We start from the raw sequence: 21,347 nt of genomic DNA, 5'->3' as shown, positions 1-21,347 counted from the left end.
TGCATTATGGTGAAACTCAACCTTATTTTATGGAGAAAATGTTTGTCACCGGTTCTGTTGAGGGGCTGCGATTCGGTGGCCTCAGGATTGGGTCGCTGCTTTTTGCGGATGATCTAGTCCTGTTGGCTTCATCGGATCGTGACCTTCAGCTCTCTCTGGAGCGGTTTGCAGCCGAGTGCGAAGCGCCTGGGATGAGAATCAGCACCTCCAAATCCGAGGCCATGGTTCTCAGCCGGAAAAGGGTGGAGTGCAGTCTCCGGGTCGGGGATGAGATCCTGCCTCAAGTGGAGGAGTTCAAGTATCTCGGGGTCTTGTTCACGAGTGAGGGAAGGATGGAACAGGAAATCGACCGGCGGAGCGGTGCGGCTTCTGCAGTGATGCGGACTCTGCACCGGTCCGTCTTGGTGAAGAAGGAGCTCTCGGCGAAGCTCTCGATTTACCAGTCGATCTACGTTCCTACCCTCACCTATGGTCACAAGCTTTGGGTAGTGCCCGAAAGAATGAGATCGCAAATACAAGCAGCCGAAATGAGTTTTCCTTCGCAGGGTGGCTGGGCTCTCCCTTAGAGATAGGGTGAGAAGAGGAACCAGTTGAGGTGGCTCGGGAATCTCGTGAGGATGCCTCCTGGACGTCTCCCTGGTGTGATGTACTGGGCACGTCCCTCCGGGAGGCGGCCCCGGGGAAGACCCAGGACACGCTGGTAAGAAGCTAAAAGAGACTGAGTGAGAGGCCGCCAGACAAGAGTAAATCTGGGACTGACATTTTGTTGTTGACGAGACCTTGGAGAAATAAAACGCTGCCATTCGGACACATGTGCTTACATGTGCTGCTGTAGCAACTGTTCCACAAGTATCTTGTGATTATTAACAGTGTTGGTACCACACAGACAACAGCACACTGACATAAAGACCACACATCTAATGTAATCTTTTGTCGGAGGTAATTAAATTTGCAGAACGCTCACAGACTAATCAACATTAAGGGGATATGAATTCTTCAATGCGTACATGCATGAATGAAACTAAAAATAACTGCGTGACTTGAAAGAGGTACGCATGTTAATTGAGCGCATTCAAAATCCAATTTCACGTGACGGTAGCTCACATGTATTTGTAGGTATACGTGTATACGTATGACATTTTAAAGGTCATGTCTTGTCAGAACGAGCTGTGACAAGAAAGCAGCAATAAATCCTGTGGTTTAGTTTCTAATGACTGAATATACGCATATGAATTCACAAACCTGCACGGAGACATATGGTTGATTTAACTCTGAGTCTTGGGAAATCATTTAGAGATAGCTGCCCATTTAAATCTTGCTGAGACGAGTTCTGATGAGCTAAACTCGCTGGCAGGAGATACTGGCAGAGTGTCGTGGAGTTCATAAGTTTTCCCCACTGCAAATGTGTTTGTGTCGACTACAACCGTACACTTTATGACGTTTGGAACCGATTAATGTTGCGGTTGGCAGAAGGCAGCTCAAAATAAATTATGTGTCCAGTGATTTTGTTGTTATAGGAAACTAGCTCAAAGGTGTTTGAGTAGTTTGAGATTCCAGAGCATCTGCACTACAGCAAAGCAGGATTTCGAATCCCTTCCAAGTACAGTTACACGTCAAGTAAAACGTTTGTATATTCACATGCTGGAAATTATACGCCCTCTGACAAAGAGCTCCGCTGGATCTGTGACCTCTATGTCAAGGTTTGTATGCATTATGTAAGTGTGTGGCAGCACAGTGTTTAGTCAGAACTACACCAGCTCACTGCTGGTCTGCTGCAGAGTTAAATCAACTGACCATTTCCAAGTCGCACTTTGCAGCGGTTAGCTGTGATTCTGTCAGATTCATGACTTCATTATGTTCATATTCAGGATTTGTATATTAACTGAACCGCTGTGCTTCGTTCGTGGCACAGCCTGTCCTGAAGAGACATCGTCTGAAAATATCAGGATGTCACATGCAGATATTCAGGAGCTTGTGTGTCTTAGAATATGACAGATATTTCTTCGTCCACTCTTCTTTTTTTTTGCCAAATACAGGAAGGAAAAGGTGACATGAAACCAATATTCTCAGCTGGAATTGAACCATGTGACAGTTTAATAATATGAAGCCATTAATTATGGATTAAAAGTTAATTACACTTTAATAATTGTTTAAATGGTAAATGAGCAGTACTTATATAGCCTTACTTCCGACCACTCAAAGCGCTTTTACACTACATTCACGCACCTTCATGCACTGATGGCACTGGCTGCCATGCAAGGTGCCAACTGCTCATCAGCTAACCATTCATACACATTCACACACCGGCAGCACGGGAGCAATCTGGCGTTCAATATCTTCGACATGCAGAAGGGGATCGAACCACCGATCATCTGATTAGCAGTCAACCCGCTCTAAGTATGCAATCTGGAAATGATACACACCTTCTGACAAAGGACTACATCTTTAACCTTTTACAACTTGTTTGTATATGTGTGGCGGCACACCGTAAAGAATTACTTCAACACGATGCTGGTTCATTCGTCTTAAAGACAGCCAGCTAATCTACCGACGTCCTTATTGCATGTCACGGCAAACCGGTGGAAGACCTGCTATCCTGTTCATGTTGGCACCCACTCCTGTGGAACCCACTAGCCACAGACGGGAAATTAAAAAGCCGTTAAGGCAATTAGGGGGCCGCGTTGTGTTAAAAAATGTTGTTGTCACCTCACAGCAAGACCTGGTGCAAACCTCAGCAGTTTGCATGTTCTCCCCGTGGCTGCGTGGGTTCACTCCGGTTTCCCCCGACAGTCCAAACACATGCACTTAACGCGTTAATTGGTGACTGTAAATTGCCCGTAGGTGTGAATGGTTGTTTGTCTCTATGAGCCATGTGATGAACTGGTGACTCGTCCACGGTGTACCCCACCGTGACCCTGGTGAGGATAGGCGGTTACAGATAATGGATGGATGATTCTGTTGAGTAAAAACGGATTCAAGCACAAGAAAAGTTGGCGTACAGGTGTATTATACCTGCTTTTTTCATATATTTATATATCCGTGTGTTTTAATATAGACTAAAATCTATAAAAGCATGCTTACATTATGTGTAGTAATTCCCTATATTCACTAATATTATTTGCACAAGACATTTCATCTGATAAATGTGAACCGGTGACTTGCACTCCTAACTTTCAACACCATAAATTCATTTTCTGTTCAAGGAGCTGAGGATTGAACCACCAACCCTGTGATAAATAGAAAACGCTCTGCACCTGCTGAGTCCTGAGAGAGATTAAATTTTCCAAATTTTTGCTGGCTCCATTGACAGTAAACTCATTGTCATTCAGGCGGGCTCCGCGATACTCAGGGTCGCAGTGCTACAACTGAAAAAGAGAGCCATCACGCTCTTGGCTGTTTGCAAACGACTGCTTCCAAGTCAGTGATGTCGACGCCTGTGGCTAGAAGACTAATTCTGGCATGTGACTCAGCCTTTAGACAGAGACCAGGACAGCTGCCTGGTAATTCCACCACCTATACCCACTCCTGGAGCTGTGGGCCATGAGACAAGGCCTTCCCCTTGAGATTAACCTGATGAGGACATACTCCGCATGCCAGCTTCAAAGACACAACCCATGATTGGTAGAGTACTTTTTGGAATTTTGGCATTGGAGGATTTAACACATTCATGTGTGCCCACCAAAGCCAGTACTGGAGGTCATGTCAGGTGGTAAAGCAGACATTTAAGGCAGCTGACCATGACCAAAGACCAACTACCACTGTAAAATAACATCATTTGACATCATCTCATGTTTTCTCTGGTGTATTTCCCAAAGGTACGGGCGAACTCAGACTTACTTATTAGGATACATTAACCTCTTATCTTTCTTTCTGAGCCCTTGCCTCTCTGAGCCCCATGCTCTCACAAAAGCCATGACCCAATGAAGATGTTATTAGATAACAGGCTATAAAAGTTTTCTCAGCCACTATATCTCACAGGTAACACACACTCATTCTTATCTATCATCCTCCATCATATGGCTTCAATGTATACACCTTATCGAATCCCAACACACAGAGATTGACCTGTTCCTGAACTGAAACGGCTTGGCATGCGTCCAACAGGCCAGAGAAGTCAGATTCAGCTACTTTCTTGCATCCTTTTCTTTCATTTAACAAATAGCTGTTGTTCATTTGCAATGTTGGCTCCATTCAAAATGAATTTGGTGATGTAATAGTACCTAATATGTACCTGTATCCACAATCATTATAGGGATAAGTGGTGGAAAAAGGATGGATGGTTGTCCCAGTAAAAGGCAAGATGGCAAAGCAATTTAAATTAAAAATCAAATAACTATCTGATGAATAATACAAAAAAAAAAGTGGACAACAGATACTGACTTATTCAGCACTTCAGAACTTAAATGGTGCGCTCATCCGAATCTGTCCATGCTAACAAGTCTGCTGACAGACGAATACTGAGAGAGAGAATAAATGTGAAACACGACCAAAGATGACGCATTTCAGGCACAATCCTCAGATTTACATCCTGTTAGTTAACTGTCAAGGCTCTCTTATTCCCCGTGGCGGTGTGGTGTCATAGATAATGGATGAATATTATTTCAGCAGTATAAGATATTTTCACAGACTTTAGAAATCATTTTCTGTTTAAGTTCCTTCAACAGAAACTCCAGGATTTCTTGCAAACATGAAACCGCTGAGACTTTGAGGCCAACGTTGACAAAAGGTGACTTGAATAATCCTTGGTATTATAATAAATGACTAAATTGTCAATTTGGTTTTATCTAAAGTAGCATCAAGAAAAAATATATAGTTATACAAACCACAGAAAAACTTTATCTCATGGATTCCAACCTCTACTTTACTAAAATAATAAATAAATAAATTGCTTTTATTTATTTTAACCACCGCATCATAAAGAATGGAAACACTGCACTAATCGCGTAACAATACAGTCATATCACGCATTGAATTAAACAGGAGAACCTCTGCTACAAGCATATATAAATCATATTTACACACACCAAACTCAACTCCAACACCAAGCGGATTAATTATCGAATATTAAAGTCTGTGTAGCATCATGAAGTCGCCCGACTCACCACATTGTAAAAGTGGGAAATTAAACCTTTAATTTACTCTGAGCCCGTGAAATACATACGGATGCTTACACATCTGAACAAATATCATATGTGTTCCCTTTATTATGAAGCCCTAATTATTCAAATAGACTTTGTAGTTGCAGAGATATACTAATTTTGGGTTTATTATATTCGAGCAGAGGCCTAAAAAAAGAGGCTGGGGCTTTAGAGGTTAGAGAGTTCCTGACTTAAGACACCAGGATTTAAAATGGCAACTTTTCATGGCAAATTAATCCAAAGGCATCCCTTTGTATCCAGTGGATTCGCTCGTGGAGGTGAGATGAAACCATGTGCTCTTTTTCTGACTTTGACTTTATGGGGGTAAATAGTCCAACGCAGAGAAAACAGGGGAAAAGATCTGTCAGTTATTGTGACTGACTCAAGCTTGCATGTTCCCAGCAGACCAGCCAATACTCCGTAGGACCAAATATTTCATGAAGACGGGCAGATTAATTTGGCTGTGCCACTTTCTGGTGTGACAGGGTGTTTAGTGTGAGTGGCAGCCAGCAACTTCAACTGTGGCAAAAAAAATAAAAACTGACATAAATGTTACTGAAGTTAAAACAAAACTGGAGTTTTAAGACTTAAACTGTGTCATAAAGAAGCTGCTAAATCTTCCAGTTTCCTCCTTTTGTAGTTGGAGCCATTTAAAAACTAGCGTGAAGCGTCTGGCAGACACTGTATCTTCATAATTTGCCTCGTCTTATGCCTTTGGCAACTCTCTCCAAAGGAAATAATAGTATGGTTGTATTCATGGCACCTGATTCCTGCTTTCACCTGGCTCCAAGAACATTCAGCTGACTGCGGCATTAGCATCAAAAGCGGTGAGCACTGGAGGGTGACCCATGGCGGTGGTGGCAGGGCAGATAGCTGAGGATGGTGCCACAGAGGCCATAACACAAGAGGAGGGCTCCATGCCTGTAATGACGGCGAGAAAGGAAAAAAGGGCTGGAATGGGCAGCAATGCTCAAGAGAGTTATTGGACCCCAAGCAGGGTAGACAGGCAAAGGCTCTGTGGTGGTGGAGTCATGGGGGCTGGATCAGTGAGAACAGGCGTGGAGCTAAAAATGCTCACAGCAGGCACATTGATGAAGGCAGACAAGGCCATGAGGGTGTTGGCAGGCAGGCAGACCTCAACAGCTAAAGGTAAATTACGGCTGGTGTTTCCTGGGTTAAAAAAGACAGAATCTGCAAGAACTTCCAGAGCTGTCGTCTTGTCGCCGCTGCCTCTTGTCGTCCTTATACCAGTCCCTCGCCCCCACACCGGTCTGAAAGCAGTCGGTAGATTTTCTCACTTACATTCGTGACTCTCGAGGAGGGATTGTTATCTGCAGGGTGCGTCACATCCATGACACCGTGTCCCTGATCACTCTCAGACTGCCTGAGATAGCTTTTGTAGAGCTTTCGGATACACTAAGGGCCTGATGCATAAAACTCTGTGTACGCAGAAAGAAGAAGAAATATGCATACGGTTATAGTTTTTATAAAGAAATTTATAAAGCTACGGGTTTGCTTCTGTCTGCCTCGTGCACGTGCCTCAAAGAAACGCCATTAAATGTGACTTCTGCCCGCTCCACCACTCATTAGACCTGTTGATGAGGAGAGCGGGAAAACAAGCAGCTCAATTCATCAACTGTGCCGCACTGGGGGACCGCTGTCATTACGCACGGCTGCGAGCATTTACAGCGCCCGTAGCACTAATTCATCACACGTGTGACGCATCGCGTCTGTAAACCAACATCGCAGAGATATTTCTGCTGAAACGATGAAATTCATCACTCTGATCATCTAAAATGAAGCCCCTGGATGTTGATAGATATTTAACAGGACGCTGTTTAACCTGCAAAAATAACACAAGCGGTGTAATTGGCACAAATCAGTGTTTCGCCCTCTCACCTGTGTGAGAGTGTCTGAATGGTTGAACGAGAGGCATAGCGCTTCGAATATCTATTTCTGTTTAACCCCAATCATACTGCACCGTGCACTTTGATACCGTGCTCGCAAATTGGCCGCTGTCATCACGCGTACAAAGACAGAAAACGTCAATTTCAGTGTGCAAGCAGGCAACGTTTTACCATACGAGGTGCAGTAAGTAGTATTAATACAAAGACAGGATGTCTGCAGGACCTGAAAAAGGTCAAATTTAGGGCAAATGGTGACTTTTAATTCATTAGCGAATAAAATTCTTGTTATTTGTGTGTTTTCATTTTGAAAGTTTTGCAGGTTTTGGAGTTTAAATTTATGACTTCCGAGCCTTTTGTTTTGTTTTGGAGTTCATTTCTGTTTTGGCTGTTTTAAGTGATTAAGACATTTTGGCGTGCTCATTGTTTAGATGTTGTTTGCTTGAAAAAAACCACACATCTTTTAACACCTGTCTAATTTGCAATTAGTTTTGTTTCTCACTCTAGTTTAAAAGCATTCGCATCCTGCATGTGGATTTGATTACATATTTGTTTGGTGCTTCGGTCCTAATAAGCACAGACTAGTGGTTTGTGCAGAAAGTACCCTGCTTTTATCCCACAGTGGATCACAGTGTGTTACATTCTTTATTCTAAATTGCAATATTTTAATGCTCAGTTAGGCTTTGAAAAGGTTTGTTATGTTCGAGGTTTGGTTTCAGCGTAAAGTGTCCTGTTATTTAATGCTAAACATAACCATAAAACACCAGCAAGATTAAAAAAGCTGCCCAATAAATACAAGGATGAGAGATTTCTCTAGTCTTCTTTCAGACTGTTTAAGACCGATGCACATGGTGATGCACTGGGATTAAGTGTATCATGTACTAACTGTTAACACTGGCGCCAAGAGGGGACAGTTAAGTGTTTGAACTCATGTTAATGCACATTGTCATGAGACTACAAGACAATTACACCTGACATTTTGACACCAGTCATCCTCAAAGGTGCACCTTCCATCGATCTGAATTGCCGCGTGCTGTCCCTTGGTGTTATGTGATATCTAATTAGTTGAGGCAATTTCGCGTGTCTGGATAACATTTACATCCTCGCATCAATATTAAATGACTTGACAATCCATCTCGCCCCTTCTCGCGTGGCATTTCCATAAACTTATTTATCAAAAGCGATCCCCTGCCTTTTAAAACTGTTAAGGTTCTCGTAAATTCACGGACTTCAGCAGCTTGTGTTTATGGTATTTGCTGCTATAACTCACAAATGGTCCCCATAGGAGCCCTATAATCTACATACCTTTACCATCTATGTGATAGCAGCTCAGAAAACAGAAGCACAGTCACTAAAAGGGATCAAATGCAGCATATCATATCAAATTACTTCCTTTGCTTGGCAGAACTCGCGGTGAACGGAGACAAACAGCTGCTTTTAATGTACTACGCAAATGAATTCACCCACGCTCTCTCTGCACTTCATTCCTCCTATGTCATCATTTGTAATACCAACACTTTTATATGATCTTAACCTCATGTGACACCTGAAATGATGGATGGACATGGTCTACTTGTACACACACACACACACACACACAGATACACGTTCGCCCTTTGACTCCACTCCAAAGTAATTTACAACTGGGATGGCGGCCATCTCGGAAATAGCCTCTCGGTTTGTTTGGAAGAGAAACGACACGCGTAGCCGACGCCAAAAGGTTGCTTGCCCGTCAACAGTGAGCAAAACAAACCGCATAGTCTCTATTAATCATTTACAACTTATTCTCATCAATTATTTCTATGTTCTGTCAAATGACATGCGCAGATGTGAAGGCACCGTGTCAACAGTGGACGCACTGCAGTTGCATGTTCCCGGTCAACCCCCCCGCCCCGTGAATATCAGTGTTGGCTAATCCGTCCAGAGGGTGCATTATGTCCCTTTCTGAAACATATTTCCTCTGGCTGCAATCCTGCTCAACCATTTCGTACAAGTCCTCCATCCTGCCAGCTTTCAATCTCGCTTTCTTCCAAAGGAATCACAAACTCGAAGCCTGTTCTATCCACAGGGGAGGATTACTGAGGGTTTTCGAAATGTCTAATACACTAATGTACCTTCCCCTGGCATTGTGACTGAATCCTGTATGTGTAAAAGAGTGTGTGTGTGTGTGTGTGTGTGTTTGCTTGACATCTCAGAAATCACCTTGTTGCTCCAGAGCTGTACTGTACATTAGCTGACAAATTGTCAGTTAATGTACCTCGTCTTTGTCGCAGGGACGACTTTAGACGCCCCTCCGAAAGTTGTCTGCGTGGACTTTTTGGTTGTTTTACATCCTTTCATCTCACCAGTGGGGTTCTCCAAAGCCCTTGTAGTCCCCATCAAAATGACTGTACCCCACCTTTAGAACTTCTTTGGTGACAGAATCAGGACAGCTCCACCGTCAACAGCATCAAAGCCACAGCGAGACGGGGATGGATTAATAAGTAAAAGAAAAAGTGTGACGGGAACAAGAAAGGCCCTCAGATCACACAAAGGCAAGTCACCTGGGACCCGTGAAGGAGAGGAAGTTTTTTTTTCAAACCTGTTTGTTTTGTCATACGAGCTCAAAGAGTTTCTATGCATGAGTTCAGGAACAGCGGGAGCGGCGGAGGATGGACTGCCACTGCTGTACGTAAGTTTGAAGAGCAAAAGAAGGCATGTGCTTTACACCGCCCAGCACGCCGCTGTTCATTATTCCGCCAGTCTGTCAGCTCCCACCGCTGCATTATCGCGGCTACAAAGAAGGGAGGCGCCCAAGCGTCCCAGCGCCGTACACTCGTTTCTGATGTTTGAGGACATGAATGGCTCAATGATTTGGAGGAGGGAATTTGAAAAAGACGCACATTGATATGCATGAGAAAAGACTTGAAGTGAGTTCAAATTTTCTGCCTTGGAACAATCCCTTTAGAGTTAGAATTTTTCTCTTTGTCTTCTCCCACGCTCATTCAGGTTTCCCGTCCTAGCCTTTTACCATCGTTTCTCCTGTGCACGCGTCCTCCTGTTGAGTCTCTCACACATCTGTCACAACTGCGATAGAAATTCTTATCTCAGAATTTGAGATAATATTTTTGAGGCCGTGCTCCCAGTAACAGGGTAGAATACAGCCCAGTCCCTGGCATGCTATTTCCCCTGCAGTCAATCACGCCGAAGTTCAGCTCTATTAAAAAATAGAAGAAAAAAAAAGCACAGCCTGATGATAAGGGATAAGGTTTTTTTTTTTTTTTGGTATCAAATATGTCCTGCTTACCTCGAGGTGTTTTATCAGATGCTTAGAAGTTTATGAGGTATCACTGTTTATCAGCTGTTATCTGGTGTTTACGTATAATCTTTATGACACCAAAAAAAACAACAGCTGTGAAATTTACAGAGCGGCGGTAAGGTCACCCTGCTGATAGGCTGTTGTTACCTGCTGCCAGAGCTTGTTCACCTTTCCTGTGTCTGCCCTTGGGGCAACCAATCAAAGCCTTAACCTGCCCCGGCTACTCGTGTCACAACAACCCAGCACCTATCACGGACACACACACAATCCGAAACAAGCACATAAACGTCACCCGCTGTGCTGTTATGGGATGGTACCATGGTACTTTCTAAAGTCTCGTCCAATTTTCCAGAACACACAAACAACACACACTCGCTTGCTTGACCCAAGAGCGAGGGAGAGGCGTAATGAAGCCGGCTTTGCTCCCTTCCTAATCTGGCCTGACAGGTCCTGACTCAGAGAGTATGATTAATGTGAGCTGCAGCTGCAGCCGGACGCATTTAATGTCATCTGCAATATCACCCTGCTCCGACAAATGAGGGCCCAAATGTCATAAATTCCTGTAGCACGCTGTCCATAACCATTAGCAAACAATTTATTGCAGAGGTGAGAATTTTGTTGTTATTTTCTGACGCCGCCGTATCCATCAGTCAGCGTCCTGAGGCCCTGGAGAGGCACAGAAAGTCAAAGAGTGATAGCCTGTATCCAGATGCCATGAATCATTCCTCTAGTATTCACTCATTAACCGGGTGGTAGTTTAAATTTGGCTTTTCATGGGACCCGTCTGGTTTTTCCCCTGAGGAAGCAGCAGGGAAGCAACCTGAGCATATGGGCCATGAGCATTCATACCAGGGACTGTTAACTCGCACGTCCATGAGTAAAGCAAGCGTTTATTGCTGTGATTGGTCAGGAGCAAACGCATAATGAGAAGGGAAACGTCATTGGTCAAAGCGGTGATTAATTCAAGGATGCAGAGTTTAGAACAGCTGCGCTCATCTCGGCACTCATGAAATTCATCTGGTATCGTTAGAAAGTCAACGGGAATAAAAAAAAAAAAGAGTTCACAAAGTTGGATCTAAGCCGCGAGTAAGCAGATGCATTTTAATTTGAAAAGAGAAACTTTCCTGCCTCGCTCACCCGCGGCTGACCTTCAAGTTAATCTTCAAGTGTTTTGTTTGCATGCTTGCTTTTTCTTTTGTGAGATCTCACCGACGCTCCCGTCCCGATGACGTCTCACTCACCGCCAAATCGTGTGAAGTGCTGCTTTTCAATTCCAGTTCTTGACATTTAGAGCTTGACTCAACAGAGCGCCGAAAGTCGGAGCAAACAATGGGTATCGGGCTCAAGTGGATAAAATAGCACAAATTACAGCTGAATCACTGTTGATGTTTCGCAACTCCCCTCCTCCTTCCTCATCCGCCACCAACTAAGCCTTGCAATATTTTTTCCTCATTCGCCGCACGTCGCACGGCGGCACGCATCTTAATCTGAAGCGACGTTTCCATTTCAGCTCGCTCCCGATAACCTTCCCATTCATCGCTCCCCACACATACACCTTCAGTGAAAAGAAGGAAAGCGGGCCAGAAATAGAAATGAAAGAAGATGATTTCAGTGGCTGAATCACAGATTTAGCGGGAGCAACTTGAGAGAAGTAGAAAAAAGGGGAAGGGAGCACGTTGGGTTGAGAAGAAAGGAAACGAGGAGACGTGCAGAGGGAGAAAAATGGCGGTCACGTATATTAACTTCAGGTTTGGAGTATCAGAGCTGAATATTGTCGCCATCACTGTCTGCTTAGTTAGAAAATACGAGTGTTGCGGCGGGACTTGAACAGAATGTTGCGTCATGACAAATGGACTGCTTAAATACTCCACTCCTTCTATATCATCTTGTTTAAAAAGCAATCAGTCTGCTTCTCTGTTTTAAAAGACAAACCCCCAAGGGAGCATCCCTGAACATTTGAGAGACAAATGAGGTTCAAATCGGAAACGAAATAGTCGAGAGGAAAGTAATGAGTGGATCCCGCTTTCCTGATGAGCTTCATGCTGCTGACAAATTACTGGTAGACTTAATATAGAGTGCTGATAGACTCTGTGCAGAAGTGAGAAACCCTGTGGAGACTGAAGGTCTGCGGGTTCTTTTCAATTTCTCTATTGTCTCGTGGAATGAAAACATAGGGAGGATAATAAAAAAAAAGGAAGGCCTTGATTTAAATGTCATTGCACCATGTTTTTGTTGCCATGGAAACGTTTCAGTCAGACTTTGTTGATGTCACGGCTGCTTGATTGTCTCGAACAGACCTAAACAGGCCACAGAGGTTATATTTGAGTCTTACTCCTGTGTCCGTCCCCTCTCCTAATAGGCGGCCTCAGCAGGGTTTTTCCGGTCAAACGAAGCGACGCCGTGTTCGTCTATGAGTGGGAAATAAAAGGAAAGAAAATAATAACAGCTACTCACCTTTTTCCCTACCGGTGAGGTGACAGAGGAGCGAGGCGTGTGTGTGTGTGTGTGTGTTTTTGTCCTCAGGCTGCCAGAAATGTCAGCAACACACACCGGTGGTCACCAGCCGAGGTGGCAGGAGGGAGGAGGACAGAATGCTGATGAGAGAGCTGGAAGGAGCGAGCACGAGGCAAAATGCTTTTTTACTTACTGCACATACATGTCCCCGGAGGCGGGTGTGTAAACAGGCGGCTGGATGCACATGCCCCAGACAGAAGTAGTCACGGTGCAGACTCAAAGGAGATAAAACACACAGACACACACACACATGTTGCTGTACAAATGCATACAGTAGCCTCAGTCTGACCTCCGAGGCTCCACTGGCTGAGAACCGGCTGTCACGGAGCTGTTGCAGAGAGCAGTGGGACCACACAGAGCATCTGAGAGGGAGCTGACCTTTTTTTTTTTTTGCTGAATCTTCGACCTTTTGTGGATTACCTGTTCAACAGCTACACCCCGGGGGGAATATTTGCCCCCTCAAACCACTCACAATCCCTTGTTAGTTCTCTCAAAAGAACACACTGTATTTCTGACTGTATGTCTTATGAAGAATAGATAAATCTAATAAAGTAGCCCAACTCGCTTACCTCCAGGGATACCGCATACCTTTTTTTAACTTCCCCGCTGCCCTGCTGGTGGGTCTGTCATTACAAAGTCATGCTCCGGGGGGCAAACTTTAAAATCGTACTTGCCAAAGATACCAAATATGCAGAGGTCAGTGTAAATAATAACTGATATGAGTCAAAGATTCATCTGTGTCCGCACAGATCTGACCCAAATACAGCATGAATTTCTGATGGAAATCAAATCAATCATATTTTCAAGTAAGTCTCTCAGTGTGCTGCTCCCTACTACTGCCCTGTGCCGCGCTGCCAGAAAACTTAAAATATCCATCTGTGCCATAAAATGTTCACGGGGGTTTCTTCAAATGTTGATGCTCATTTTTTTTTTTGCTAAAACCACATCTGCACAGACAGTAAAGTTACTGAGAGGAGCGGTCAGTACCAGAAAGTCAGAAGCAGTCAGAACTAGTAACTAGCTAGAACTAATAAGATAAGATGAGATCGTCTTTAATGACCTCACACCTGTCACAGCAGCTCGTATACACAAGGTGGCTAAGAAATGACTCAGAAATAAGAAATACATGAAGTCATGCTGGTGTTACAGAGTCTGACAGCTGCTGGAATGAAGGACCTGTGGTAGAGCTCCTTCTTACATGGTGGGAGCAGCAGTCTGTTCATAGAGGAGCTGTTTAAGACCTCCACAGTCCCATGCAGGAGGTGAGTTGTTCATGATGGATGTCAGCTCCTCTCTCCCACTTCCCCTATGGAGTCTAAAATATACAATATATATAACGTACATATAATACTGTCTATAAACAGATAGAGGTAGATTGTAGTTGTTTGTTTGATTTAGGAGACCAGCAGCAGGTCCTGAGTCTATTCACTATAACGGGGAGATGTAAAGCACAGATTATGAGCAATTCTTTCTCTTCAGAGTCACTGAAGTTAATATTGAACTCATTTTCCCCAAAACTGCTTATCTTCTGAACATTCTGACACTAAAATTATGTTTTTCAGACAGACAAATCAGGAGAAAATGAACTTTGTTTGAGACCTGGCTCTGTGGCAGCAGCAGCACAGATATCTGTTCTTCGTTGGTGCTGGTTCATCGGTCTGTTTCACTGAAGATGATCTATAAGAACTGAACTAAAACTTAAATAACAGTCTCCGGTACACATGCTGCTTTCATGCATCTACGAGAAACACTGAAGGACACAGAAGTAAACCCGGAGGCGCCAGGCGAGCGTGCTTATTGGATTGCATGGGCACCATCTTCATCTTCTTGAATCCAGCATCCAATACATCCACGGATCAGACAAAAGGGCAACGTCATGGCTACTGTGGCCACGGGTGAAGGCTTGCTATGATATTGACTAATTCATTATAGGTCACTGCTTGTAAATGATAAATGGGGGTTAAAGTAAAGAGTTAGAGATGAAGGGAGGTAACCAAAAATAAGTCTTAAGTCTTTTACTCTAGGAGGAAATAAATACCCTTAAAAAATATTCATAATTTATTCTTGTGGCTTATTTGCATGCCAGTCAAGAAAGGTGGTACTGCATGTGAAGTACAGTAATATTGTCCAATTAGTGAGAGGCTTGTAATTTTGCACTTTATCTAACCTCATAACAATTATTGCTTCTCCTAACCTTTAGCCACATGTTCACCTAAAGGGGAAATCACAAATTCACACTAACCAGATCTGTTAATTGCCCGAATGTTAAATGTCAGTTTCAAGGGGGCACGCGTCCTCGCATTCACGCTGTGGGTGTACGTGAAAATGATTCTAATCATGATCTCGGCTCAGAGTTGTTACCGCTGTACTTCTTCGTGAAAATCAATAACATCCCCTGATGAGCTTCACCGCTGCTCAAGGCCTCACAACTAAAACTATCCTTCAAACTTGTGAGGTGAATAAATGGAGTCCCTACTATCTAACATCCCTGCACATCACAGGACACGTGTTCCACATCCCCGCTTCCTTCATGCATTCCTCGTCAGCGTCGCTGCCTCGTTCAGCCGTCTGCGTCTCTCTTACCTGTCTCTCTCACACCTCAATCCATCCACTTTCCTGGTAATAGATGCTGAGACCTATTGATTTTCATCCCGGCTACTTCTCGCTGGGCACCTGGCTGTCTCTTTCACTTGTGCTGAGAGCACTGCGAGAGGTTTTTTCAGGTCAGTGAAGGAGGATCAATTACATTCCCTATTGGATTTTAATTTCCAAAATTTTTCATTCATTCACAGGGTGCAGCTGACATTGAAGCTCTTCCACGAGTTCCAAACAAGGGGATTTTCAAGGATTTGTTGTGAGGTCTTGCATTGGCACCCCTGCTGAGGTACTTCAAGGACTGGCTCCCTACTAAATGATAGGACACTTTGAAAATAACAGACCATTTGTCCCTTAAGCACCTCATAAAAAAAAAGAAGCCTCTAATGTTGTTTTCCTCCCATTAATGCAGAAGTAGTTTTAAATCACCACAAATTGACACCCTTGAGCAGAAAGGTCCTAGTTGCTCTTTAGAAAACGACGCCTCTCCTCCTTTCCTCGCTGCTTGTGGTAACGAGGGGAAATTGAGCAAAATGTGTTTTTAATTAAAAACAATAAAGCGGCCATATTTCATGCCTGAAACACACTCCGAGATTAACCAAAGACGCAAACCGAGAGTGGGCGAGTCAACAAAGTCTAAGTTAAAGCATGAGACAAAGGGGAGCGGTATGCCCAGACATTAATCAGCCTGTCAAGGGGTGTCCAGATAATTAGACACGACGCACATCATGCCAGTGTGTAGTATTTAATTACATGACAGGCTCTGGCTCTTGGACCCTGAGAGGCAAAGTGGATGAGAGCAGCACGAGCCCGGCTGCCCCGCTGCCTGACGCCTCTGGGCTCTGCTTTTGAACAGTATGATTTTTCTGGTGCGCTGCAGCTCAGTGATCATTACTCAGAATGGGAACAGATACTGTAGCCCCGGCCATGGACTATTGACAAGGGTTATTTTTACTGTGCAGTTTGGCTTGAGGGAAAAAAGGATAATGATTGGGACACATATGTTATTCTAAAAGTTTTTTCTTGTTGCCCTCTGCCCCACATTGCTCTGTGAATCAGAGGCTGTCCAATTCCCCCAGCGGTTACTCAAAGAAATATTTGCACAATTCTAGCCAATTAACTGTAGATCCAAATATAACTACAGCTTAAATATTGGATTTGAATGCAGTCTGAAGATGAAGGGTACAAAACGTAATTGACCCATTCACCCGTTCACACTGGAATTTTATAATTTATTTACTGCACTTGATGTAATAGCTGAGTTAAGCCTAAATCCAGGCAATGAAGATACAGAACGAGTTTGTTAGTTACATCGCCTGCTTTGGATTAGATTTTCCAAAGTAGGATAGTACACATACATATATAGATAGACGATACATAAATAAGACATTGCAGTAAAACTATAAAGAATTATATCAAATGTTTGGTAACGTTGGATTCAAAACAACTTCACCTTCAATAATATGTGCTTTGAGCGACAGCAAATGTGATATTTAGCAAATCAACCTATAGACCGTTTTCACAGCAGCCAGGGGTCAACACAGGTGTTTCCAGTGAATGTAACCTTAATCAGCATAATAGGTAACTCCTGTGTTGACCCTACTGTTTCATGTCAAAAAGGCTGCTGTGAAAAAAGTCTATTGAGACATGATAAATAGGCGAAAGCAACATTTCTTGACAGATTCCACACTAACTCTTTTGTTTCCACCTTTAACAAAAGATATATGGGTTTAAATGTATTAATTTTAATTGTTAAACTGAGATTTTGCCATTTGACTTCAAACAGTATTTAAAAACTAACAAACTATAACACTTAAAAGAGCAGAGGGCCCAGTATGTAATGTTACAGCTGTGTAAAATGAATCCACAGCTGACAAATGGTGCACTTTATATTCTTGTACTTTGTTTAGGTTAAATTAAATTGTAGCTCAGGGGAAGACAACAACAACAATAACAAGAGTGAAATTACTTTACGTTTATGTCCAGCTCCAAAACATAAAAGAAATGGGATGCTTATAGCTCGAAGTATTTCCATACGCTTGTCTCTATGTAAAACGTTTGTTTTCTCTTGAATGAAAGAGGGAATCCCCGACCTGCCTGACAGCGGATCGCCAAACAAAAGTGAAATTCAATTTCAGTTTATATGAAGCGAGAGCTGTAATAAACTCCCTCGTACTCTCATACCTGCTCCTTTCCAAGAACAATATAAAAAAAAGTTTGTTACATCATAAAATGTATCCCACAATTCACTGCAGCTCGGTGATGCACAAATTGGGATTGTGCTTTTAGCCTACAAACTGTGTTTTAGATCTTTTCACAGAGACTGTTTGTGAGGGGAAAGTGTCTTATCGAGGGCACAACATTTCATGAATTCTGTTTCAAAATATTAGAAATGAATGATCTTCAGAAATGTCACTGAACGCCTGGAGCAGGACGAGCTGTACAATTTAAATTGTGACTACTCTGGGGAATCTGACCTAAAATTTTTCCAGATATAGATAGAAAAGTTAACAAACGCAGTGTTTATGTGTGCACACCGTGTGAATCCTTCAGGGCTAAAAGCGATACTCTTTAGAAATATTTGCAGAGCCAATATTTGGAATATTTCAAATCCTGCACTGCTTGCATTCATGTTCACTTGTCTTTGTCTTTCCCACCTTTTTGCTGGTTCATTAATTGGTGCATCGCCGCCACCAGCTGTCTTCAAACCATCAGCAGTAATGTGCATGTGACACCCATATGCAAAACACACATCCAAACGTCGCTGCAAAGCATCATTAGCCGGCAAAAACTCCACAAGGAACCTTTACTTGGATAACTATGATGACGAGATTCTCAACAGTTTTCATGAAACACAACTAACAAGGCATCCGTCGATCGACAATTCCCCAACGCCCACTGATTGCTGTGTGTCTGACTATGTCAGCAACACTTGTAGGCAAGCTGAAATGCCAGTTGTCATGGAAAGAGGCGAGGAGAGATAAGTTTAAATAGAGAGATACTGTACGGGTGAACATTTTCACCCATCATGACAGTCTCTCCTGGGAGACTGTCGTGATGTTGCAATCATTTGTTCGCACAAAAAGTGTGTAAAGAATGAAGAAAATAGATCTCGAGAGACAAGTTCAAACCTTGGCTCTTTTCTCGCCACCGCGGTGGTCAATGCCTCGGTTCTGACACTGGAAAGGTGTGGTTGGGTTAGGGCTATTGGCTTTAAAAGGGGTCACAGATATACACTTTGATTTTAGAGTGACATCATGTAACTTTTCCAACATAAAACAACAGATTTTAAAATCATTTCCACTCTGCATCCTCTACGCCTGTGCTATCTTTGTGCTTCAGGTGCGATCCCTGCAAGGAAGTCAGAAACCACCAACTGTTTTGCGGCTCCTCCTCAACTCCCTCAGAGTTTTACAGAGAGCTAACTTAGTTAACAAAGGAGTATGTGAGGACTGAAGGAATATTTACATGTAGGCAATGTTCATAACGTCTATCTACAATCATAATGCTCTCTTATTTTCCTGCAGTAGGAGGTCAGGAAGTGCTCCTCCTTTTAATAATATGAAATAACCCCCCTGGCTTCACTCACTTCTTACAGCACCTGAATGTCCAACAACCCTTGTTCTTTTCCGATATCATCAATAATTTCTGGTTGTACATTTCAACACCGGCGGATGTGCCAACACAAGGCATAAAACATGTCTCCTCCTCTCTGCTTCCTCTTCATATTTCATGAAGAAGACACACAAGGACAAACGCACACACACACACACACATGTGTAGCCTTTTTGTTATCAGTATACACTCCAACTGCTGGGAGAGTGAGTGATCTGTGTGTTTGTGTGCTTTTCAGCTCCATGTCTCTTGCTCAGCCAGTTGGCCGTAGCAATTTTGCAGGAGTGAACAGTGACCTTTGACTCCATTACAGCTTATTGGATTGCTTCGTCCCCCACCACCCACCACCACCACCCACCACCACCAACGACTGGCCGGCTGCCCAGCACTACACCCTGTAGTGACACTACCTTCAGTCCCCTCTACTTACCCACTCCCTCCCCTCTCCATCTACTCCACCTGTCCTATCATAGCTCCTTCCTTCTCCCATTCATCTATCTGTGCCTCTCTCCTTTCCCTCCCCAGATACACTTTTGTCCGTCTATACAAATCATCCAGGATGCCTCTTAGACTTCCTCTTACTGTGATACATCTCTCCTCTCCATCCATTCATCTCTATCTTTACCTCCCTCTCCCTTTCACACCTTTATCACGCTGTCCCCTCTATTTCCACCTTTTTTTCCAAACGCATTAAATCGCATTAAGATGTATGCGATCGCTGTACGTCTTGTTCTAAAACAACGGGCCTTTATAGTTGCTTCCGCACCAGCCTGCTCTGTGAAGGTTTTGTCCACATTATTTTAGCACCTGCCTGCAGGAGATTTACTCCCGTTCAGCTACAAGAGCATTAGTGAGGCTGAACACTGATGTGTGGTGATAAGGCCCGGCTCACAGTAGCCATTCCAATTCATCCCAGAAGGTGTCAGAGATCAGGGCTGAGATCAGGGCTCAGTGCAGGACTGTGAAAAGGAGGCTGTAGCTCACGTTGGTAGAGCAGGTAGGCCGATAATTAAAGGGTTTGATGGTTTGATCCTTGGCTCCAAATGGTGATTATTTTGAAAAGAAACATTCATGTTGCTTTGAACAAAAAAATAAAGTTAAAGAGCCTTTTCCCCAAACACTTTCCCAAGTCGGAAACACCTAATTGTTTAAAATATTAAGAATTATTGCATCTTTGTTTTCAGTAATGTGTAATTTAGGATTAAAAATGGATGTATGGATGGGTAGCGGTGCAGGGGTGTGCTCAGGGTGGCCTCAGCGTGTCATCGAGCCACCCTTTAAGCACCGCCCACTACATCCTGAGACTGAAAACTGGTGAAAAACTGTTTGAACCTCTGACTCCACATTTCAGTCATATATCGTTCAAAGTCTTTTCACGTATTTTCAGCAACAATTTTACAACTTATTTAATGTGTTCAGAAAGAAATCTCAGAATTGCCTTTACTGGACTTTAAGATTTGATTGGCTTGGTCAAAAGGACAGAGTGTTGCAGAGCTGAAGAGGACTTCCACGCAGGAGGAGGGAGAAATTAATAAATCTGAACATCCAACCACACATCTCCTATTATACTGCCTTACCAATGGTCAAGAAATGTGATTACATGATGGCCAGGGTTAGCCAGTTCAGTTCCATTTCACTGGATACATTTATGAATATGCCCCAGAGCTTAGGATGATTCATCCGAAATATTTTTATATTTTACCTGAAGGGGAACGTGGGGGACTTTCATACAAAATACTCAAATTTTGACAAACACCAAAAGATGTGTGAACAATTAACATGGAGACGTGTTAGACATGTTTAGAATTTGAAAAATGTCTTTTTATTTCTCTGTTGAATAGGAGGGAATGACAGGGCTGAACCCGAACCATAAAAAGAGGCTGGACATAAAAATATGTGGACTATACTTTTGTCTATTAGGTCGTCCTCTCTCTCTGTCTCTCTCTGTGTTCCAGCTCATAGCCCAGAGCTCTGTTTCCTGGTTAAGGTCACTGTCAGTTTGGATTAACTGTAGCTCAGTACATCCATCACCCGAGCTTTATCCATGTATTCCAGGACACAAAAACAAACAGGCATGTTGCCTCCATCAGGTGAGTTCTTTATCCAAAATGTCTACAGTATAAAGCACAGCGTCGTGGATTTTTAAAATTGCACAAGGAGCGTAAGTCCTTGAGGGTGACATTGTGTGGAGTTTTGTTCACTGGTGACAACACCAGAAAAATTTTGCTCATAGTTTTGTATTTTCCATGTTCTGCTACTGATTGTTTAGAGCAGCGGGTCTCA

The sequence above is a fragment of the Larimichthys crocea genome, chromosome XI, assembly GCF_000972845.2.
Source record: "Larimichthys crocea isolate SSNF chromosome XI, L_crocea_2.0, whole genome shotgun sequence".
Classification (NCBI taxonomy): Eukaryota; Metazoa; Chordata; class Actinopteri; family Sciaenidae; genus Larimichthys; species Larimichthys crocea.
This window is presented reverse-complemented; position numbering follows the sequence as displayed.